Below are 25,670 nucleotides of genomic sequence, written 5' to 3' on the forward strand. Positions count from 1 at the left end.
CCAAATGAAACTATGGTAATACCAAAATTAATTATTTCTATAATTAAACACAGGAATTTAAATAAGTTGCTTAACCTATAAATTACTTCATTTCTCAAATTGAAGGATTGTCAGTCTACCCAATAATGTTGTTGTGATGATGGCATAAAGAAGACTAAAGGCAACTGCCGGGGTCCAGCCCCGGCAGGATCCAGGGATTCCCTCAGGAGGACGGCATTGGCAATAAGGAAAGTAAAGAGAAGAGAAAGAAGCTTGATCTTGCTTGGTTTACACAGAAAGCCAATAAAGCTCCTGACACGGAACTTGCTCTGTTCATGGAGACTGCAGGTGCCCTCTCAGTGGGGTGAGGACACAGGACGCCCTCTCCCCGGTGAAGACACAGGGCGCCTTCCCTATCGGGTCTTAGAAGCCCAGGCAAAAAAGTGAACTCAGAAAGCCTCTGTGCCCCAAGGAGTCATCCTGAAAGAAGAAGAGAGAGAGAAAGAAAGAAAAGGAAAGAAAGAAAGAATGACACAGGGAGGCCAAGCTTTGGTGAGCAAGGCCCACAACTTTATTTTGAAAAGGAACTTTTATAGCTTGACTTGTACATAGAGGAAATGAAAGGTGCAAAGTCATGCAGAGTCAGCCCAAACATTACATCTGTTTTGTCTTTATCGAAACCAGGATTTTTTCTGCATACCTTTCCCATAAACGATGTTGTGTACATTATCTTCTGGCCTTGGAGGCCTGTGGACATTTTATGACTCTTTTTTGATAAAGGCTGCTCAACCAGAAAACTTATTTTCCCTTGAAGTGTTTTTTCTTTATATTTCTAAACTATGTCAGCCTCAGAAAGTGCTAAACAGAGTTACATTCTCACGGAGCAAAGGTGCAGTGAGTTACAACAAAGAAAGTACCAATTAGCTCAAAGGTCTGATGTGGTTAATTCCAAGGCTAGTACTTGTTTTTATTACATTCCAACTATGCTAACCAATGCACTCCCAGGTTCACAATGGATAAGGGATATGGGCACTTGGCAGCAAGCATTGGCTCAACAATGAAGTCTTACACCAGCACAACTCTAATAGTTTTTAACTCTTCAGAAGGCTCTATATTTTTAGAATGTTTTAGGCTTCCCGTGTCTCTCACGGTTGGGAGGCTGTGAACAATCACATGCGTAGCTGAAAGAATCTGGATAACCCTGTCAGGCAAGCTAGAAAGCCATCAGAGGGGTTTGAATTGAAACACTCCTAAAATGCCCAGGAGACTTATTAACTAAAGCCCTAAGTTGACTTTTTCCAGAGAAAGGTGGTCGGGGATAGTCCCCTGTTAATGTCAAAATAATTGGTGAAAGGCACAAAATAGTAAGACAGATTCTGGTTTTGGGGTAGATGCTTGAGCAGGTCCAGGGGGTCCCTCGAGTCCTGATCTGCCTTGCTCGTCAGGTCTCTTCAACATGACCTTGTCATGGGTGGGATCTCTAGTGCTGGCTCCTGGCAGGCAACAATTTGTATATTTAAGCAAAAGCACTTCACAACTGCAATCACTTAAAGAAAATATGTGATGGTAGAGAGATAGGCACATAAAAAAAGAGATAATTATCAGAATAGAAAAAAATACAGTCCATATATCTAAAATAATCATTTTTTGAGAGCTAAGGATACATTTTCTCAGAATGTTTTGGAAACTTGGAGGTTTAACTAAGCATGAGATTTGTTTTAAACCTTGGAAGAAAATAACTGGATATGAGAAGCAGAAATGAACACAAAAGGAGCATCCTACATAAAACTGATTATGTCACATCCATGTATGTGATTGCAATACAAATGTTTTCTATCGCAGGAAAATGTGTATGAGTGGTCCTATCAATATAGCCTCACAACTCTGCTGCTGCTGCTAAGTCACGTCAATTGTGTCTGACTCTGTGTGACTCCATAGATGGCAGCCCACCAGGCTCCTCTATCCCTGGGATTCTCCAGGCAAGAATACTGGAGTGAGTTGCCATTTCCTTCTCCACTCACAACTCTGGTAACACTTATTATTAAACAGTCAAACCTAATTTAATTTCTCTATTGACATCAATCTCCAAACATGAAGCTAGGGCCAAGGTCAATTATCTGGCAAATGAGAAAGATACCCTTGTAAATTCAGACTTCAAACACATCTTTGTGTAATCCTGTATAAATCATGAATCCTTGAATAAATAAGACTTTGGGTTAAAGTTATATGAAAGTTAGAGGAAAATGTTTTTTTTCTTTTAAGCTTGTTTATACAGACTGTCAGTTTCAAGAATTCAGACAAGTTTTAGATATAAAATAAACATGTAATTTGTAAAAATTATGTGTAGTAAAATATTTTAAGTATAGACAAATAGAAGTGATAATAAAAGTGTTAATCACTCAGTCATGTCTGACTCTGCAACCTCATGGACTGTAGCCCATCAGCTCCTCTGTCCATGGAATTGTCCAGGCAAGAATACTGGAATGGGTTGCCATTCTCTTCTCCAGAAGAGAGGGGATAACATGAAACTAACATAAAACTAAAGTTTGCAATTTATTTAGTAACCATGAGTATTCAGAGATATTTTCATTGGATGAGGACCCTTCTATCTGAGTCTTATTCCATTTTTATAAGAAATGGCACATGTTTGCATCCAAGTAGATTCTTGAGTCTGCTTTCTGCCCATGGATGACTAGATTGCCAAAAATCTCTTTTATATGAACTGTCCTTGCATGTTCTAGTAAATGCTAATAAAACTCCTTTACTGTTTGTCAGCTTTCTGTTTTTGAAATTATACCATTTTTATTGCATTTTCTCTTATGTATTTATATTTATAGTTAATTTTTGTTAATTTTATTTTAGGCAAAATGAGGTCAGTTGGAAATTTCAGAATTTGTTAGAAAATCATTTACCCAAAGCTGAGATTGTAAGTACCATTCTAATTTTCCTGATAGTACAGGCAAAGATGTTATTAACTGTTCTGCCAGGATACTGAAATTAAGGCTAGTTGTCAGTTAGATGTATTAAACTATAACTTGATTAATAATTAAGTGTAATCTTCAGGTCAGGAAGCAACAGTTAGAACTGGACATGGAAAAACAGACTGGTTCCAAATAGGAAAAAGAGTACGTCAAGGCTGTATATTGTCACCCTGCTTATTTAACTTATATTCAGAGTACATCATGAGAAATGCTGGGCTGGAAGAAGGACAAGCTGGAATCAAGATTGCCAGAAGAAATATCGATAACCTCAGATATGCAGATGACACCACTCTTATGACAGAAAGTGAAGAGGAACTAAAAAGCCTCGATGAAAGTGAAAGTGGAGAGTGAAAATGTTGACTTAGAGCTCAACATTCAGAAAACGAAGATCATGGCATCTGGTCCCATCACTTCCTGGCAAATAGATGGGGAAACAGTGGAAATAGTGGCAGACTTTATTTTGGGGGGCTCCAAAATCACTGCAGATGGTGATTGCAGCCATGAAATTAAAAGATGCTTACTCCTTGGAAGGAAAGTTATGACCAACCTAGATAGCTCAAAAGCAGAGACATTACTTTGCCAACAAAGGTCCGTCTAGTCAAGGCTATGGTTTTTTCAGTAGTCATGTATGGATGTGAGAATCGGACTGTGAAGAAAGCTGAGCGCCGAAGAATTGATACTTTTGAACTGTGGTGTTGGAGAAGACTCTTGAGAGTCCCATGGACTGCAAGGAGATTCAACCAGTCCATTCTAAATGAGATCAGCCCTGGGTGTTCTTTGGAAGGAATGATGCTAAAGCTGAAACTCCAGTATTTTGGCCACCTCATGCGAAGAGTTGACTCATTGGAAAGGACCGTGATGCTAAAGGGATTGGGGGCAGGAGGAAAAGGGGAAGATAGAGGATGAAATGCCTGGATGGCATCACCAACTTGATGGATGTGGGTTTGGGTGAACTCTGGGAGTTGGTGATGGACAGGAAGGCCTGGCATGCTGAAATTCATGGGGTCGCAAAGAGTCAGACACAGCTGAGGGACTGAACTGAACTGAGTCAAAAACTCTACCCTCAGAACATGCCCACACAGCCATTTTATCAACATGCCTCCCATTAAAGAGCACATGGCATCCTTGTGCTTCCACAAAACCACAATTACCTCACCTTTTTTAATCTTCAATTGACTTTCCCCAGGCACCTGATGCTTCAGAGGACCCTACCAACAGGTAAATACCTCCAGCCCCTCGCCTTTGTGGTGGCAGACTTGAGATTTGTTGTCCCGTCTCTCTGCTTGTCTGCCTTGTGAATGTAACTTTTCTCTGCTGAGAACCTCAGAGTTTTAATGTTTGACCTGCAGTAGACTGGGAAAATGAAACTGGTTTGGTAAAAGTACCAAATGTACAGTTTTCTCCAACCTCAAGTTAAACAACCTTCACTATTTTGAACATAATAGTTTCATCAAGGCTCTTTGATTCCTTCTTCCTTAACTTGATGCCAAAATCAAAGACACATGTTTTAGTTCAGAATTTGAGCAGGTAATTCTTTTCCCATAGAATTGTTCAGTTTTAATCAGATTGGTAAAAATAGAATGCTAATACAATTAAATTAATCTAGCATATGAACTCAATGTAAATAATATTAAACAATTAAGCATTTCCAAGGAACATTTTTATTGTTTCTCTACTAAACAATGACTACTTGCTCTTAATATTTACCATATGGTCTTAGTTTAGCAATATAAATGGTGAATTAAGAACATAGACTTTGGATTCACATAAATCTAGGTTAGATTCCTAATTCTGCAATAAATAGGCTGTGTACTTTTTGGCAATCTATTAAAAACTTTAGGCCTTCCTTTTCTCTTCTAGAAAATGGGGATGGCAATACAATATCCAGGATCATTTGGAAAATTAAATGAGTTTTTATGTAAAGCACTTAATACAGTATCTAAGCACTAGTGTCTACTCAGTATCTGTCTAAATCCATCTGTTTTTATAGATAAATTCTTATTCTTTCAGGACAGATTACATGTAGAATTTACCAAGTGGCTTTAGGTCTTTTATTGTGCAAGTACAAGACTGGTTAAGTAAAGTGAACGAAAAAGACTTTCATTACGACCTTTGCTCATGTTAGCACTTTTTCAGCCTTTAAGCAACAGATCCACTAGATCAGTGCCTGGGCTGTTATTGATATTTTCATTGATACTTGTTACTGATACTTTCACTCCCTTTTGTTTACTCATATAAGGAAAAAATTTAGTTCATCTGATTCATAAGGTTCCAAATGAGCTGAAAATCTAGAAAATATTATTTTTTACTTGGAGGAAAATCATTTAAAAATTATTTCTCATGATATAAAGAAGTTTTATGAATACAGGGAGGAAAAAATAGGACAAATCTCTTTCAAATTTAACTTTAATCATGTGATTAAATTCAATAAATAGCAAAGAATAATCAGTTTTACATAATTCAGTCTACACAATTATCTTCATTTCCTTTCTTAAAAAAAAAATAAGTACACTGTACAAAAATTAGTCAAATAGGTACTTTATTCATTTCAAAAATGTGTTAATTCAAAATATGTCTACTTCAATTGCTATGGCAGTTTATAAAATCCAGAGCAGTAGTTATCTCCTCAACAACAGAGTAAGGCTACCACTTTCCTAATTTTCAAACATATTTTGTTTTTCTTGTGAATAGGTAAAAGTAGGCTCCGATGTGCTTTACTATCCGCACTGATCTTGTACCCAAGTGCTGATAAGACTATGCACTGTGCCCAGACACAGGAAAGTGACGTCTCCCACGTGGAGAGAATTCTTCATCACTAGGTGCATCCTGTAGAGACCGACTGAAAGGAAAAGTGGTGTTCAGACCAAAACAGCAAGGATATTGTGTGATATCCTGAAATTTCCTCAAAGGAATTTTTTTTTTTTACTTTCAATAAGCTATATATACCATACTCCAATTTTTATAAAGATACACATCTTCCAAATCTATATTAACAAGCTATATAATAATTTTATATTAAAAGAGCATTAAATTTTCTGAATTTAAAACAAAAACAATATGGAAAAGTATACAGTATTTAAATAAAATATGTCTTTGTTGAAATATAATTTTAAATTCTTAATATTTTACATAATATATAATACATGTAAATATAAAAATGTTTTTATGCAGGTGGTATCATACAATATATCTGTTTTGTACTCTTTTCATGTACTCTTTAGTCTCTTCTCTTAGTATATGAATTTCTCATTCTTTTCAAAAATATAATGTTAATGTTTAGCAATATAGCATTCCACTGTAATAATTACTATACTTAAATAATTACATTCTTTGACACAGATTTTTTATTTAAATTTTGTCATTTATACATTTACAAATAAAGCCTTGCATACTATTCTCCAATGACTTATGTGGTAAAAGGTTACAAATGTCTAGTTCTTATATTAAACTATTCTTAAACTCATGGACTGAAATATATTGGGTCATTTATTTCTAGATGGTCAAAACAGTAAATCAGTATATCTGGAATGTATTATTTCATAGTTTTTGACTTTCAAAAGTCTTCTTACTATCCTAATAAACTCTATTTATATATCCTAATAAACTTCATAATATATCCTAATAAACTTCATGCTTCACATTTTTTGTTTTTTACCCACCTCTTTAGCTTAGGACAGTTTCTGGGGACCATCACACATATTCTGGAATAAGGAAGATTTATTGAGCACATGTCATTAGATAAGAATCAAATAAATCATACAAGAACACTACTCTGTTTTCTTCATATTTTCCTAAGCCTTTAAGTCATTAGTTCTCAAATTACTGACATCTTCTGATATTTTATGCAAGAATGACCTTTTCTTCCCTTCTGCACATGCTTTATCAGTCCAAATGACAGTTACCATAAATATGCTTGTGTGTATTGGGAAAAGCAAGCATACTCCATAGAGCTGTAACACTGTATATGTGTATGAGCCCATGTTTTCTAAACTGAACAGTGGCACATGAAATATGTTTGACTGATTGACTGGCTAAAAATGACTTCCTGCTCATGATTTTTTTATTCTTATTTCCAATATATAAAGAGTACTTCACAGGTTCCATCTCTGATCAAAAACTGTAATTTAACATTTGGTTTAAAATTCTTGCTTATGATTTAGTGTGCTTTTCAGTGAAAAAGTATTATCTTTTAAGCATTCTATAAGCTAACCATTTAAAATCTCCTCATCTATTGGACCTTATTTACATATGATTAGCAAACTTTAGAAATTCAGTTAAGGAAGCTCATTGGATAAAAGTTTTCTATTTGCTTTGTGTAATCGCAACTTCACTCCCAAAGATATGAACCTCCAGCTGTCATATGCATGTGATTAACTAGATCCTTTCCAGCTATTAAGGAAGTCCCACTCCGTTTCTATGTTTTCTGGCAATAATAGAAGCTAGCTTAACACAACATTTTGGCAAACGAATTACTGGCATAAAAAGGCAAAATATGCAAATTGGCAAGAAAAATACCCTGTGTATGAAATTACAAAACAGCAAGTGCAAAGCCAAATTCACCTTATCTAGTCTTGTTACAAGCACAAACTTATATAAAAATTTAAATACTTGCCTAACAATATCATCCTGAATATTATTACTCATGTCTTCGTCTTCCAGAAGAGGAAATATTTAGTTAGGATACAGTTTGAAAAAATCTTTTTGTCTCCAAGTAAGAAGAAGGATGGCTCTGCATTCTGATGAATAAAATATTGTTGTTTGCTTGTTTGTTTTCTGGTGGTAATTGCATATTTTTTCATGTGTCTTAATAATCTCCTTCCATTTCAATGAAGTTGTGGATTCTGACAAGTGAGTTCTCACTCTCAGTGTCCTCTGACTCCCATGGTCCTTTATTTCAGCAAAAAATTAACTGTATTTGCTGCAGGTGCACATGGGGAGACACTTCAGGCTAATATATTAACAATAACATGGGGTGTGTTTGTGTGTGTGTGTACTATTTTACATATAAATCACGATGGCTTTATAGTTTATTAATATTCCCAAGTGAAGATTTTATTGTGTTGATGTTTATTTGCTTGCTTCATTTATAAAATATGTTAAGGCATGAAGAGTAATGCTATAGTTAGCTACTTCTGATCTCAGTGAGTTTGCTATTCATCCAGACATCAAACTCAGAATCTGAGAGGTCACCTTTCCTCTCACTAAACCTCATTCAATTATTAAATAGGTTTCATTGACTTTCTGGAGAAGGCAATGGCACCCCACTCCAGTACTCTTGCTTGGAAAACCCCATGGATGGAGGAGCCTGGTAGGCTGCAGTCCATGGGGTCACGAAGAGTTGGACATGACTGAGCAACTTCACTTTCACTTTTTACTTTCATGCATTTGATAAGGAAATGGCAACCCACTCTAGTGTTCTTGCCTGGAGAATCCCAGGGACGGGGGAACCTGGTGGGCTGCCTTCTGTGGTGTTGCACAGAGTCGGACATGACTGAAGTGACTTAGCAGCAGCAGCAGCAGCAGCATTGACTTTCCCTTTTTATACTGCTTATATCTTCTTCATGAGTATTACCCTAATTGAGACCTTAATAATCTCATGTAGAAAACTGTGCTTGTCTCTCAAATACTTTTTTTTGGCTTTTCAGTTCAGTTCAGTTCAATCGCTCAGTCATGTCCGACTCTTTGCGACCCCATGAATTGCAGCACGCCAGGCCTTCCTGTCCATCACCAACTCCCGGAGTTCACTCAAACTCATGTTCATCGAGTCAGTGATGCCATCTAGCCATCTCATCCTCTGTCGTCCCCTTATCCTCCTGCCCCCAATCCCTCCCAGTATCAGAGTCCTTTCCAATGAATCAACTCTTCGCGTGAGTTGGCCAAAATATTGGAGTTTCAGCTTTTGGCCTTTACTTGTCCATATTTTCAATAGGCTTAATACAGATGCTAGACTATGCTTTCCAAAACTAAATCATATGTGTACCTTATTTAAACTTGCTCTTCAATTTCACACTGATTAAATTCAACTATGACATGAAAATCTCTATGACTTTACTAGTGTCTACTCTTGAAGACTTACCTAAATAAAAAGTTTATACTTCCCCCTGACTCTTGTGTAGTCAAAACAACATTTAGATGAAAAAACATATGCCAAACTTGAATTCCTTGCTTAGAAAATAAGACATATTGAGACTTTTAAAAAACCACCATTAATTTTCAGCATGTGTCTGTAATCCTTCCGAGTCTTCTAAAGAGAAAACTCCATGTCCCTCTATACCTCTGCTTGTGTGCTCAGTCGTTCAGTTGTGTCCAACTCTATGCCTCCAAGGACTGTAACTCACTAAGCTTCTCTGTCTATGAGATTTCCTATCAAGAACACTAGAGTGAGTTGCCATATTCACTCCAGGGAATCTTCCTGAGCCAGAGATTGAACCCATGTCTCATGTATCTCCTCCATTGTCAGATGGATTCTTTACCACTGCTCCACCTGGAAAACCCATGTACACATATAAATCCATCGTGAAAAGTATACAATCAGGTTCCTTTAATTGTTTTCACGTGTAATACTCAAGCTATACTAATATTCAGTTCAGTTCAGTCGCTCAGTTGTGTCCGATTCTTTGTGACCCCATGAATCACAGCTCGCCAGGCCTCCCTGTCCATCACCAACTCCTGGAGTTTACTCGAACTCATGTCCATTGAGTAAACAATGCCATCTAGCCATCTCATCCTCTGTCGTCCCCTTCTCCTCCTGCCCCCAGTCCTTCCCGGCATCGGTCTTTTCCAATGAGTCAGCTCTTCGCATGAGATGGCCAAAGTATTGGAGTTTCACCTTTAGCATCAGTCCTTCCAATGAACACCCAGGATTGATCTCCTTTAGGATGGACTTCTCTGATACCACAGTTCAAAAGCATCAATTCTTCACAGTCCAACTCTTACATCCATACAAGACCATATTATGTACCTAATATTCCCATTAATCATAAAGTTCCCTAGCTGCATTGGAAAACTACTTAGCACTATCTGCTAAAGTTGAACTTACATATGTCTTTTTACTATCATTTCCATTCCTAGGCATATGTCTAAGGGAAATGTGTATATGTTAATAACAGTATTAGTGTAAATATCCAAGAAATGATGACAATTCAAATGTCTAACAGAGAATGCATAAATGAAGTGTGTTCTATTCACAAAATAAAATATAATAGAAATGGACAAATCACAGCCAAAAACATTAATGTGGATGAATCTTGTAAAAGGGAAAGAAGCCAGACACACCATAGTACACACCACATGATTTCATTAAAACACAAACAAGCCAGGCACAACTACTCCATTAAACAGAATTCAGCAGAGCAACCAGTTTTGTGGAATAAGTTGAGCATAGTGATTGGGTATGGACAGAAATGACCTAGAAGCTTTCTCTTTTGTTGGGTAGTGGTTATATATGTGTGTTCATTAGAAGGCAATGTGTCAGACTGCACACTTTTGATCTGTATGCTCTCTACTTATATGTTATACTCCACAAAAAACTTAAGAACAGGAGTATTCTAATTTTATTCTCAAGAGGATTCTAGTGGATATTGTATCTGTGTTTCCAAAGTTAAACAAACACTGTGAAGAAATACTGAGATGAAGGAAGTTGAAAAACATGATGCCCAAATAAAATGAAAAATAAAAAAGACTGTAAGGAGTAAGTAGATATTACAAAAAAAAAAAAAAAAAGGAATTGGTGAAGGAGAAGAAAGATTTTTAAAATGCATCCATATCTAACATGCTAATAGAGTGATAGTAAACAGGGAGAAGGAAAGGGGAAGGAGAAGAAATTTATAATATTTAGAAAATTATCTGACAAAATTAAAAGAAATTCCTGAATACAGCAAAATTTAAATAAAAATAAAGTCTTTGTTAAAAAACATTATAAAAGATAAAATAAAATCCCAAAGGAAGTAAAACTGGTTTGTTATAAAGACATACCTTGTATTTTGAAAAAACAAAAGGAAACAAAGCCTGTGGGAAACAGGCAGAATTTTGAATTTTGTGCTCAATTTGCCACTCCTCTGCAAAGTAATCAGAAAAGTGTTACCTACTCAGGGGTTCAGAAAGGCTTAAAACCACAATGCCAGATGTTAGTCAATTAGCTGTGTCTGACTCTTTGTGACCCCATGAACTGTAGCCCACCAAGCTCCTCTGTCCATGGAATTCTCCAGGGAAAGATACTGGAATGGGTAAACATTCCCTTCTCTAGGGTATCTTCCCCAACCAAGGGATTGAACTCGGGTCTCCTCCACTGCAGGTGGATTCTATACTATCTGAGCCACCAGGGAAGCACCTAAAATAGTCTTACTGGAAAAAAAAAAAAAAAACTTACTCTTAGATATTCTTTGATCAACCAAACTTTAAACCAATTTGAAGAAATAGTGACTGGAAAACATTACAATGGCTAGACAATGGACAATTAAATAATTTAAACTACATAAGTAATAATAATATACTTTATAAATCATTGAAGTAAAAAAGATTATTATCAAAAATCAAATAATAATTTAGCAAATAGTTTGATAAAATTTATCAGTAGAATGATAGAACAAAGAATATAAGAAACAGAGTAAGAGGTAAGAAAAAAATGCTATATTTCTTATATTAATATCTAATTGCTACATTATGTATAATAAATACAACTTTCATAAAGAAAAGCTTAAATGCATTTTATAAAAGTTTATGACTATGTTAGTAGGAAAAAATAATTGCATATAACATTAAAACTAATTAAGCTAACTAATATAACTAAAAACTAGCTCAAAACTCTCCAAGCCAGACTTTAACAGTACATGAACCATGAACTTCCAGATGTCCAAGTTTGATTTAGAAAAGGCAGAGGAACCAGAAATAAAATTACCAACATCAGCTGGATCATCAAAAAAACAAGAGAGTTCCAGAAAAATATCTAGTTCTGCTTTATTGACTATACCAAGCCTTTGACTGTGTGGATTACAACAAACTGTGGAAAATTCTTCAAGAGATGAGAACACCAGACCATCTTTTCTGCCTCCTGAGAAATGTATATGCAGGTCAAGAAGCAACAGTTAGAACCGGACATGAAACCACAGATTGGTTCCAAATTGGGAAAGGAGTATGGCAAACCTGTATTTTGTCACCTGCTTATTTAACTTACATGCAGAATATATCATGCTAAATTCTGGGCTGGATGAAGCATAAGCGGGAATCAAGACTGCTGGGAGAAATATCAATAACCTCATATACACAGATGACACCACTCTTAGGGCAGAAAGTGAAGAAGAACTAAAGACCGTCTTGCTGAAAGTGAAAGAGGAGAGTGAAAAACTTGGCTTAAAACTCAACATTCAGAAAACTAAGATCATGGCAACAGATGCCATCACTGCATGGCAAATAGGTGGGGAAACAATTGAAACAGTGACAGACTTTCTTTACTTGGGGTCCAAAATCACTGCAGATGGTGACTGCAGCCAGGAAATTAAAAAAAAAAAAAAAAAAAAAAGCTTGCTCCTTGGAAGAGAAGCTATGATCAACCAAGACAGCATATTAAAAATCAGAGACATTATTTTGCCAAAAGGTCTGTCTAGCCAAAGCTATGGTTTTGCCAGTAGTCATGTATGGATGTGAGAGTTAGATATAAAGAAAACTGAACGCTGAGGAACTGATGCTTTTGAACTGTGGTGTTGGAGAAGACTCTTGAGAGTCCCCTGGATTGCAAGCAGATCAAACCAGTCAATCCTAAAGGAATCAGTCCTGAATATTCATTGGATGGACTGATGCTGAAGCTGAAACACCAACACTTTGGCCACCTGATGCAAAGAACTGACTCATTTGAAAAGACCCTGATGCTGGGAAAGATTGTAGGTGGGAGGAGAAGGGGATTACAGAGGATGAGATGGTTGGATGGCATTACCAACTCGATGAACATGAGTTTGAGCAAGCTCCGGGAGTTGGTCATGGACAGGGACCTGGCATGCTGTAGTCCATGGAGTTGCAAAGAGTGGGACACAACTAAGCCACTGAACTGAACTTAAAACTAATGGGCCAAAAATTGAAAAACACAACATAGATATTGCACATATGGAAATACATGGAATTTAACAAGTATATTGTATATAAAATTAATAATCAAATGTAAAATAGAAAAAATATTTTCAGGGACAAAAATATTAATGACAAGAGATTTTAATTAGCACACATTATATTTTCATAACTTATTTCACCATATATACCTTCGAACAATTCAATTATAGAGGCAAAATTATACCCATTTTGCAAGTAAGGAAAGTTAAGCTCCAAGAAATTTGCTATATAAAACTGCTGAACTAGAAGTACTGAGACATGGACACAAAGTTTAAGTAATCCTAGGCTTCCCTGGCAGCTCGGTGGGAAAGAATTGGTCTGCCAATGCAGGAGATGCAGGTTCAATCCCTAGGTCAGGAAGATCCCCTGAAGAAGCAAAGGGCAATCCACTCAAGTATGCTTGCTTGGGAAATTCCATTGACAGAGGAGCCTTGCGGGCTATAGTCCATAGAGTTGCAAATGAATCATACAAAACTTGGAAACACAAGAACAAAAACAACGTGATTCCAAAACCTGTATTCACTTTGGTTTTATATTCAAGATATTTACAATTAAAAGACAGAATGACAGTAGTTGGTTAACAATAAAATATTTGGCAAATGTTAACAAGATGAATACCAAAAGGTACACACAAAATGTTATAAGGCCTAAGCTACTATTATGTAAAGTTGGATTTAAATAGAAAATTTATGCAACGTTACTTTTACACTAATGATAAATAATATTCATATTTTATATGTAAGTCATTAAGTATTGGTTTTCTGGATATAATATAGTTAATACAGAAAGCTAAAAATGTGGCTAAAGAAATTGACAAAAATGTATTACTTGAAACTTGAAACACATTGCCAGTAAAACACTAAAGAAGTAGGCACAATAAACCTATGGAAATTTATAGTGATGAAAAATGTTAAATGAAATACACAAAGATATGGGTTTGATGCCTTGATTGGAAAGATCCCCTGGTGTAGGAAATTGCACCCTGCTCCAGTACTTTTGTTGGAAATTTCTATGCACAAAGGAGTCAGGTGGGCAACAGTCCATGGGGCAACAAAGAGTTGGACATGACTGAGCACAGTGCACAGTGGCACAGTACATATAATATTCCATGTTTCTTATAGTACATCCACATTTTTAACGATGCTACCTCATCTATTCTTTGCCTATATGATGACTATTCTGTGCAAAGACATAAAAAATGAAATTATCACGAGATATTCCTCATTTTGCTTATATTTTGATCATGGTATGTCTCTCATTAGTGCCAGAAGGATCAAATTTCTTTGCAAGTGTATTTTCCTTCCTTCATTTCTTTAGTTTACTTCCTAAACTTGAAATCCTGCTGGTAGGTATTCAAAATAATATGAATGTCATCTTTGGATACAGTGCCTTTTCATCACTTTTGGATTTCCCCTGTATTTTCTCTTAGAAAACGTCATGGGATGAGTAACAGAGCATAAGTACTGTGCTTATTATTCTGTATCTTCATATCATATGGACTTCCCTGGTGGCTCAGACAGTAAAAGAATCCACCTACAATGCTGGAGACCTGGGTTCTAACCCTCGGTTGGAAAGATCCCCTGGAGAAGGGCATGGCGACCTATGCCAGTATTCTTGCTTGGAGAATCCCCATGGACAGAGGAGGCTGGTGAGCTACAGTCCATGAGGTCACAAAGAGTTGGACACAACTGAGTGACTAAGCACACTCCATATCATATAAGACACTTGGAACTTCTTTAAAGTCTGATTTGTGTTCTATCACAACTTCCATACCTCACCAGGAAACCCAATATCTGGAATATATCAGAGTCTCAGTGATATATTTTTGAATGGATCTAAATATAGCTGCACATATGATAAAGTGAATTTATTAAAATATGATGTCAATTTTGAGATTTTCTACTCAATTTAAACTGAAGTATAAAGAGTTTTCCATTGAGATATTGAAAGCACTAATCTTTTTAATCAACATCATGAAAATCAAAGCAAATTGAATTTAAATGAATCCAAGCACACAATCAGCAGAACTTTTGTGAACAGAATATTTTCATATTTAGTTATTTCTGTTAATGAAGATTGTTAGAGATTGATTGTACTTAGGGTTCTTTCCATAATAACTTTATAATTCGGGTTTTACCAAAAAGAAAACTACCACAATCAAGCAAAAATCAGACTTGTTGATGTCTAAAGAGGAACGAGCATTAGATGTTGACTATAGTACTTGACCTCTCTGTTTCTACTAATTCTGACAGTCTGTGATTTTTAAATTACTTTTTACTTAGTGTTTGTCTTTATATAGCTTGAAGACTTTTGAAATCTCTTAAATTGTGGACTTTATTGACCAAAACACATGGTGCTATTCACCCATTCTGCCATTTATGTGCATATCTGGATTTTACTTGAATGAAAGAAAGACCTTGTGCTAACTGGGTCACATAATTATATTCAGTTCATGTTTTGACCAGCCAAATACGCTCCTGAGAGAACTATGAGGCTGAGCAGTACAATATGAATCTGTGGAACTCAGAGACGTAAACTAGCTTATACAGAAATACAGTATTAAATTAGCCACGTTGATGTATACTCTAGTCATTTCAAATACATAATTTGGAGGAATGATGTAAAGATATTTAAGGGGAAACAGATGAATTTCTTAATTTAAAATAATCAAAATATTAAATTTATATAACTTTAATCCCCCTTATACTTTAATTTCATCATATATTATAATGTTCTATCATTTTAGGAATCTTGCTTTGCACAAGGCATCAGTAGAAAGTAACACCACACTTTATAGTGAAAATAATATTTTTTTGGTGTCTATTCAAATATGAAAAAAAAACCCTCTTCTGTCTCCCTTTTATAAAACAATGTTCAAACTGCAGTGTAAAATATTTATTATTGGTGGTAAAATTTTTGAAGAATAAAAGTCCATTCGGTTCAGTTCAGTTCAGTCGCTCAGTCATGTCTGGCTCTCTGTGACCCCCATGGACTGTAGCACGCCAGGCCTCACTGTCCGTCACTGACTCCCGGAGTTTACAAAACTCATGTCTATCAAGTCGGTGATGCCACGCAACAATCTCATATTCTGGTGTCCCCTTTTCCTCCCGCCTTCAGTCTTTCCCAGCATCAGGGTCTTTTCAAATGAGTTAGCTCTTCCCATCAGGTGGCCTAAAGTATTGGAGTTTCAGCTCCAACATCAGTCCTTCCAATGAACACTCAGGACTGATTTCCTTTAGGAAAAACTGGTTGGATCTTCTTGCAGTCCAAGGGACTCTCAAGAGTCTTCTCCAGTACCACAGTTTGAAACCATCAATTCTTTGGCACTTAGATTTCTTTATGGTTTAACTCTCACATCGGTACATGACTACTGGAAAAACACCACAGTTTAAAAGCATCAATTCTTTGGTCTCTGCTTTCTTCGTAGTTCAACTTTCACATCTGAACATGGCTATTGGACAAACTATAGTCTTGACTAGATGGGCCTTTGTTGGCAAAGTAATGTCTCTGATTTTCAATATTCTGTCTAGGTTGGTCATAATTTTTGCAGTCATAATTTCATGGCTGCAATCACCATCGGCAGTGATTTTCAGTTCAGTTCAGTTCAGTTCAGTCACTCAGTCATGTCCGACTCTTTGCGACCCCATGATTCGCAACACGCCAGGCCTCCCAGTCCATCACCAACTCCCGGAGTTCACCCAGACTCACATCCATCGAGTCAGTGACGCCATCCAGCCATCTCATCCTCTGTCGTCTCCTTCTCCTCTTGCCCCTAATCCCTCCCATCATCAGAGTCTTTTCCAATGAGTCAATTCTTCCATGAGGTGGCCAAAGTACTGGAGTATCAGCTTTAGCATCATTCCTTCCAAAGAAATCCCGGGGCTGATTTCCTTCAGAATGGACTGGTTGGATCTCCTTGCAGTCCAAGCGACTCTCAAGAGTCTTTTCCAACACCACAGTTCAAAAGCATCAATTTTTTGGCACTCAGCCTTCTTCACAGTCCAACTCTCACATCCATACATGACCACAGGAAAAACCGTAGCTTTGACTAGACGAACCTTTGTTGACAAAGTAATGTCTCTGCTTTTCAATATGCTATCTAAGTTGGTCACAACTTTCCTTCCAAGGAGTAAGTGTCTTTTAATTTCATGGCTGCAGTCACCATCTGCAGTGATTTTGGAGCCCCAAAGAACAAAGTCTGACACTGTTTCCACTATTTGCCCATCTATTTCCCAAGAAGTGATGGGACCAGATGCCATGATCTTCGTTTTCTGAATGTTGAGCTTTAAGTCAACTTTTTCACTCTCCACTTTCACTTTCATCAAGAGGCTTCTTAGTTCCTCTTCACTTTCTGCCTTAAGGGTGGTGTCATCTGCATATCTGAGGTTATTGATATTTCTCCCGGCAATCTTGATTCCAGCTTGTGCTTCTTCCAGTCTTGTGTTTCTCATGATGTACTCTGCATAGAAGTTAAATAAGCAGGGTGACAACATACAGCCTTGATGTACTCCTTTTCCTATTTGGAACCAGTCTGTTGTTCCATGTCCAGTTCCTACTGTTGCTTCCTGACCTGCATACAAATTTCTCAAGAGGCAGATCAGGTGGTCTGGTATTCCCATCTCTTTCAGAGTTTTCCACAGTTGATTGTGATCCACACAGTCAAAGGCTTTGGCATAGTCAATAAAGCAGAAATAGATGTTTTTTCTGGAAGTCTCTTGCTTTTTCCATGATCCAGCAGATGTTGGCAATTTGTTCTCTGGTTCCTCTGCCTTTTCTAAAACCAGCTTGAACATCAGGAAGTTCATGGTTCAAATATTGCTTAAGCTGGGCTTGGAGAATTTTGAGCATTACTTTACTAGCGTGTGAGATGAGTGCAATTGTGGGGTAGTTTGAGCATTCTTTGGCATTGCCTTTCTTTGGAATTGGAATGAAAACTGACCTTTCCAGTCCTGTGGCCACTGCTGAGTTTTCTAAATTTGCTGGCATATTGAGTGCAGCACTTTCACAGCATCATCTTTCAGGATTTAGAATAGCTCAACTGGAATTCCATCACCTCCACTAGCTTTGTTCGTAGTGATGCTTTCTAAGGCCCACTTGACTTCACATTCCAGGATGTCTGGCTCTAGGTCAGTGATCACACCATCATGATTATCTGGGTCGTGAAGATCTTTATTGTACAGTTCTTCCGTGTATTCTCGCCATCTTTCTTAATATCTTCTGCTTCTGTTAGGTCCATACCATTTCTGTCCTTTATCGAGCCCATCTTTGCATGATATGTTCCCTTGGTATCTCTAATTTTCTTGAAGAGATCTCTGGTCTGTCCCATTCTGTTGTTTTCCTCTATTTCTTTGCATTGATCTCCGAGGAAGGCTTTCTTATCTCTTCTTGCTCTTCTTTGGAACTCTGCAGTCAGATGCTTATATCTTTCCTTTTCCCCAGGTCAGTAGGTGCCCAATATGCTATTGGAGATTAGTGGAGAAATAACTTCAGAAAGAAGGAAGGGATGGAGTCAAAGCAAAAAGAATACCCAACTGTGGATGTGACTTGTGATAGAAGCAAGGTCCAATGCTGAAAAGAGCAATATTGCATAGGAACCTGGAATGTCAGGTCCATGAATTAAGGCAAATTGGAAGTGGTCAAACAAGAGATGGCAAGAGTGAATGTCAATATTCTAGGAATCAGTGAACTAAAATGGACTGGAATGGGTGAATTTAACTCAGATGACCATTATATCTACTACTGTGGGCAGGAATCCCTCAAAAGAAATGGAGTAGCCATCATGGTCAACAAAAGACTCTGAAATGCAGTACTTGGATGCAATCTCAAAAACTATAGAATGATCTCTGTTCGTTTCCAAGGCAAACAATTCAATATCACAGTAATCCAAGTCTATGCCCCAACCAGTTACGCTGAAGAAGCTGAAGTTGAATGGTTCTCTGCAGACCTACAAGACCTTTTAGAACTAACACCCAAAAAAGATGTGCTTTTCATTATAGGGGACTGGAATGCAAAAGTAGGAAGTCAAGAAACACCTGGAGTAACAGGCAAATTTGGCCTTGGAATACGGAATGAAGCAGGGCAAAGACTAATAGAGTTTTACCACGAAAATGCACTGGTCATAGTAAACACCCTCTTCCAACAACACAAGAGAAGACTCTATATATGGACATCACCAGATGGTTAACATTGAAATCAGATTGATTATATTCTTTGCAGCCAAAGATGGAGAAGCTCTATACAGTCAGCAAAAACAAGACCAGGAGCTGACTGTGGCTCAGACCATGAACTCCTTATTGCCAAATTCAGACTTAAATTTAAGAAAGGAGGGAAAACCACTAGACCATTCAGGTATGACCTAAATCAAATCCCTAACGATTATACAGTAGAAGTGAGGAATAGATTTAAGGAACTAGATCTGATATACAGAGTGCCTAATGAACTATGGGCAGAGGTTTGTGACATTGTACAGGAAACAGGGAGCAAGACCATCCCCAAGAAAATGAAATACAAAAAAGCAAAATGGCTGTCTGAGGAGGCCTTACAAATAGCTATGAAAAGAAGAGAAGCAAAAAACAAAGGAGAAAAGGAAAGATATATCCATTTGAATGCAGAGTTCCAGATAATAGCAAGGAGAGATAAGAAAGCCTTCCTCTTTGATCAGTGCAAAGAAATAGAGGAACACAATAGAATGGGAAAGACTAGAGAGCTCTTCAAGAAAAGTCTATTACTTACTCTATGTAAGGATTTTTGTTTGTTTGTTTTGCTCTGTTGCTTAACATAAAATATTAACAACTCTGACTACATGCATGCTCACGTATCAGTTGAGTAAATCAAGTTAGACCACATGACTAAGTATACTTTCAGCTTCATTCAACATATGCAGAGCTCTTTAAGAACACTTCATATGCATTTTCCTATTTAACCTTTACAATTTTCTCTGTCTTTCTAAAATATAGGTAACAGGCAAAAGTAAGTAAAACAGTCTAGAAAATGGAAAAGCTATAATTCAAATTCAGCCAATCTAACACAGTAAGATCACTGTGCCTGCTTTACATTTGTAATCCATTTCACAATTCACAGTTGGCTTTGACTTTCTGAGTTTCTAAGAACAAACAGGTAAATTAAGTGAAGCTGCCATTATTTTAACCTTTAAAACTTTGGCAAAATCAAGGTCACATAGCAAAATGATGAACTCAATAATATGAAAAAAGTCTTAAAACAAATCTAATTTTCCCTGTATTATAAGCAACAAACCCCATTTCATTCTCCCTTCACTGGATACCTTCCCTTCCTTTCTTTGTCCTACATCTTTCTATCATTCTTTCTTCCCTACCCCTCTGCCACTTATTTTCATGATTTTCTTAGTATCTAATATGTCATATTTTTCTTTTCTCTCATACAGGAAGAAAAAGAACTTCAAACTGCAAAAGATAGAACAAGTCAAGTAAAAATAGAAATAAGTAAAAATAGAAGATGAGATGTGAGAGAAAATAGAGTTAAATCTGTGCCTCCGTGAAACGCAAGTAACTAGTTCCAGTTGAATTAAATGACAGACTTCAGAAAGCTGTAATTAAATGTACAAATGATTAAATTCAACTGCTGACTCTACTTCAAAATATTGAGTAAAAGATTTCCCTCATTCTGGGGGAAATGCTGAACATTGTGATCAGCAATCTTTCTCTGATTTGGATAAAATTTTACAGTGCTTGATAAACATGTCTGTATTCCCTAAAGATGAAATCAATATGTTAACTACAGGTTATAGTAATACATTCACTACTAAAAGGTAAATCACAGAAAATAAATTAAGTTTTATATTTAGATAGCTCAAGATGATATAAGAGATCTGAATAGGCCAAGGCAGTTGGAAGCTGCTTTTCTTATTATACTATACTCAAAAAGTTGGGGTCCTCATATGAATTTTCATTCTTCAAATATTTATTGGTATATTTTAGGTGCCAGACCTTCTCCCAGGCACTGAGTATATCAAAGAATATAGAAATAAAGGATATTTGTATAATAAAATGGCATTAGAAAATTAGAATACTTTTCAATTCAAGAAAGCTTTTGTATAAGAAAAATTTCAGCTAATACTTTTTCAAAGGAAAGGTTCATTTTTAAAAATCAGCAAATTATTCAGATAGTATAAAGAGTGAATTTCTTAAATACCTAGGTGAAATTAATTATCCCCACTCCAGTACTCTTGCCTAGAAATTCCCATGGACTGAGGAGTCTGATAGGCTGCAGTCCATGGGGTTGCAAAGAGTCGGACATGACTGAGACTTCACTTTCACTTTTCACTTTCATGCAGTGGAGAAGGAAATGGCAACCCACTCCAGTGTTCTTGCCTGGAGAATCCCAGGGACGGGGGAGCCTGGTGGGCTGCTGTCTATGGGGTCACACAGAGTTGGACACTACTGAAGTGACTTAGCAGCAGCAGCAGCTTCAATATTTATAGAATTTTAAACAAGGCTGTATGAACTAAATATTTTCTGGGGGAAATTTAATTTTTTTAAACATTTTTCTCAGTCAATGTAGCTTTTAGAAATAAAATATTATAGCTTAATAAATTATAGCTTAAAGAAATCATGTTCTGGAGTCTTCCAGATTTGCTTCAAATTCCAGGCTTGTCACATAACTTTTCAAGTGATCTTGGTTGATTAGTTAACCTCTTTGAATCTTAGTTTTACTTACAAAATGACCTAATTATAGGATTTATATTTTTGTTGGGATTAAATGAGATATAATAAAATATGGGGGCAATATTTAAACATACGCTATGCTATGGTAAGTCACTTCAGTTGTGTCTGACTCTGTGTGACCCCATAGACAGCAGCCACCAGGCTCCCCCGTCCCTGGGATTCTCCAGGCAAGAACACTGGAGTGGGTTGCCATTTCCTTCTCCAATGCATGAAAGTGAAAAGTGAAAGCGAAGTCGCTCAGTCGTGTCCGACTCTTAGCGACCCCATGGACTTCAGCCTACCAGGCTCCTCCATCCATGGGATTTTCCAGGCAAGAGTACTGGAGTGGGGTGCCATTGCCTTCTCCGATATTTAAACATACCTATTTAAAATATCACTATTACTGCTATCTCAGAGTGAACACTGTGCTGAGCATGTCATCCAACCCAATACAGCTTGCTATGTATAGGTGGTTAAAAGAATATTCTTACAAGGTCAAGTGAAAATTTTGCCCCAAGTTTATGAAGAAGAGCCTGTCAATTCAGTGAATTGGTCTAGGCAATGATATGGTTCAAAAATTGATGGAGTGAAACATGCAGTAACTGCAATGTCTCTCCAGACATAATAAGATACTAATATTCTGAAAGAAACATTCCTTAATCATATTGACTTCTCTGATACTATTTAATATGTTTTAAATTTCAAACCTTAAGTATGTTGCCCCAGATGCTTAGCATGATGTTGAGAACTCAAATGATAAAGGTCACAGTGCATCTTACCTGGACTAAAGCTTATTTTTGTCAGTGGATAAGCCTATGTAGGTTATGAATGAATATAGGATATCATTCCCGAGAGGTATGAAGAAGAGACCAGTAGAATACACAGATTCATAAACCACAATGAGGAATTTCTTGGTATCTGTAAACTTACTTTTGATTTTTTATTTTTTTAAGATTGTGGAATAGGGGCTTTTAGTAGAAATGGAAACAAAAAAAGGGGAGAGGAAGGGCAATCAGCCATTTCTACAGAGAAATATAAATGAGACAGTAAAGTTTAATTTCAGGAATTTATTGGTTAAATTACTCTTTATAAAACATCTGCAAACAAAATAATCTTTTAAGACATAGTTTCTATTGATAAAGAGATTTTAAGTTCATTAAGTATCTTAGAAATTGTGCTGCAGAGTCCTTTTGCAAGTTAGGGTTGCCTACGTACTGTAGTCATTATCAAATAGTATTAAGTTCAGTTTGCTCACACAGTAAAAAAAAAAAAAAAAAAGCTGTATTTTATGTTCTTTTAATTAGAGCAGATGTTTCTCTCTTGATACTTAAAATTATAGATCATTCTTGTACTTGGAAAGCCATAATGAATTTCTGATGACATTTAAGAGTGTGGGACCTTGGGAGTAGTTGCCCTCAGCAAGAAAGCCAAAACTGTAGGTCAGTAAATAGATTAACATAATTTTATATGTTCTTCATGGTATTATTACTAACTGGTAATAAAATCTTATTAGAGATTCACTGTGTATGAAAATTTTAAAAGATTTTATGATTCTGTATGACAGTCACATTTATGGTTTGTTTACCTTAGTACAAGTATTCGACAAGTACTCTTCATTTATCTCTTCTAAGTATGGGTTAAATATTATTTTGCCCTCAAAGAAATTACTAAGAATTAGGTAGTTGTACACAAAAGACGTCTTATCTTAATTCTCAGAAGAGTAGAGTTTCTTCATTACTTGATTTTCTTCAAAAACTAGACACCAGACTACAAATGTATGGCATTACTTTAGATCTGATGGAGGAAGTAGTTAGCATGCAAATCATGTTGTAGAATATAATCTCATCCTCTCCTCAAGAAAGATGGTCTCAAGCCCTTTTTGGTCATACTATTTATCCTAAAGTTGACTTTCCTGGTGGCTCAGAGGTTAAAGTGTCTGCCTTCAATGCGGGAGACCTGGGTTCGATCCCTGGGTCGGGAAGATTCCCTGGAGAAAGAAATGGTAACCCACTCCAGTATTCTTGCCTGGAGAATCCCATGGACAGAGAAGCCTGGTAGGCTACAGTTCATGGGGGTTGCAAAGAGTAGGACACGACTGAGCGACTTCACTTCACTTTCACTTCACTTAGTATCTTTAGAGGGCAAGAGTGATGTGTAACTTGCTATTCTTTTTTTTTTTTTTTTTTTAACTTTACAATATTGTATTAGTTTTGCCAAATATCAAAATGAATCCGCCACAGGTATACCTGTGTTCCCCATCCTGAACCCTCCTCCCTCCTCCCTCCCCATACCCTCCCTCTGGGTCGTCCCAGTGCACCAGCCCCAAGCATCCGGTATCGTGCATCAGACCTGGACTGGCGACTCGTTTCATACATGATATTATACATGTTTCAATGCCATTCTCCCAAATCTCCCCACCCTCTCCCTCTCCCACAGAGTCCATAAGACTGATCTATACATCAGTGTCTCTTTTGCTGTCTCGTACACAAGATTATTGTTACCATCTTTCTAAATTCCATATATATGCATTAGTATACTGTATTGGTGTTTTTCTTTCTGGCTTACTTCACTCTGTATAATAGGTTCCTGCCGGGGACCAGCCCCGGCTGATCCAGGGTATTCGAAGCGGGGACAGCGTCGGCGACCTATTTACTTAAATATTTTATCAAAGATATAAAGAGTAATACGATGAGGATAGCTCAGTAGGAAAATTTAGTGGAGAAAAGAGGCTGAGTAGCTTGGTTTACGTGGGAGACCAATAAAACTTCAAGACAAGAAGTTTGCACCACTTACGTAGGCCGCAGGCGTCCTTCCGTTCTCCCGAAGGAGAGGAGACACTGAGGCCTCCCCGGTCGGATCTTAGAAGCCCAGGTATAATTAGCAAGCATGGCGGGTTCCGCGCTCCAGATGGAGACTCAGCCAGAATTTGGGAGAGAGAGTGACATGGGGAGACCAAGTTTCGGTGAACAAGGCCTGCACTTTATTTTCCAAAGTAGTTTTTATACCTTAAGTTGTGCATAGAGGATAATGGGGGAAGGAGTGGAGTCATGCAAGGACAGCAGTTCCTGGTCCTAATCGAAGCCAGGCTTTCAAACTTACCATATGCAAAAGTTCAGGTGAATTACATCATCTTCTGGCCAGGAGGCCTGTTAACATTTTAAGGAACTTATTTTTCTCTAAAGGTGATTATTCCAAAGTCAGGCACCAGCCTCCAAAAAAGCATTGGACAAAGCTGCATTCCTATAGGGCAAAGGTGAGGTGGGCTCAATCAAGAAAAGAATTAACTCAAGGGTCCAAGGTTACAAACATTGAGCTACTACTTACATTTCTATACACCCATTATATCAATCAATACACTGCCAAGGACACAGTAGGTAAGGGGTATGGAGACTTAGCAGCAAACATTGGCTCAATATGTGAAAAACCCTTCACCAATACAATTTCTAATCAATCTTTTAACTACTCAAAGGAATCTGTGTTTAGACAGTTTAGAACATCTCCCGCCTCTCACAGCTGGGAGGCTCTGAACAATCACATGTGGCCGGAAAAACCTATTCAGGCAGGCTAGAGGATTTCCAAAGGAGTTTGTAGGTTAAACACTGTCACACCCAGGAATTATTAACTGGAGCTGTAAGCTAACTCTAACTCTTTTTTCAGAGAGAGGTAGTGGGGGACAGCGCCCCGTAAAGTCAGAGGTGTAGGTGAAAGCACAAAGCAGAAAGTAGGCAGACTCTGGTTTTGGGGGTAGATGCTCGAGAATTTCCAGGGGGACTCCTGAGGCTTGATCCCGCCTTTGCGTACGCCGAGCCTCCTTCCTCATGACCTTTGTCATGGGCGGAGTTCCTCACGCTGGCTCCCGGCAGTGATAGAATTCCAGTTGAGCTATTCAAGATCCTGAAAGATGATGCTGTGGAAAGTGCTGCACTCAATA

At 37.2% G+C, this 25,670-nt stretch overlaps 1 long non-coding RNA gene across 1 annotated transcript; it reads right to left on the bottom strand.

The window, feature by feature from the left end:
* Nucleotides 1-5,482: 5,482 nt before the first annotated feature.
* On the bottom strand, nucleotides 5,483-24,713 carry LOC147367686 (uncharacterized). Its single transcript, XR_015132003.1, has 3 exons — nucleotides 24,533-24,713; nucleotides 6,620-6,661; nucleotides 5,483-5,799 (listed from the first exon to the last, which is right to left on the bottom strand). It is a non-coding gene; the product is annotated as an uncharacterized LOC147367686 (long non-coding RNA).
* Nucleotides 24,714-25,670: the final 957 nt, after the last annotated feature.

The sequence above is a fragment of the Bos grunniens genome, chromosome 8, assembly GCF_055505025.1.
Source record: "Bos grunniens cultivar Pamir isolate PY7600 chromosome 8, Bosgru_T2T1.0, whole genome shotgun sequence".
NCBI lineage: Eukaryota > Metazoa > Chordata > Mammalia > Artiodactyla > Bovidae > Bos > Bos grunniens.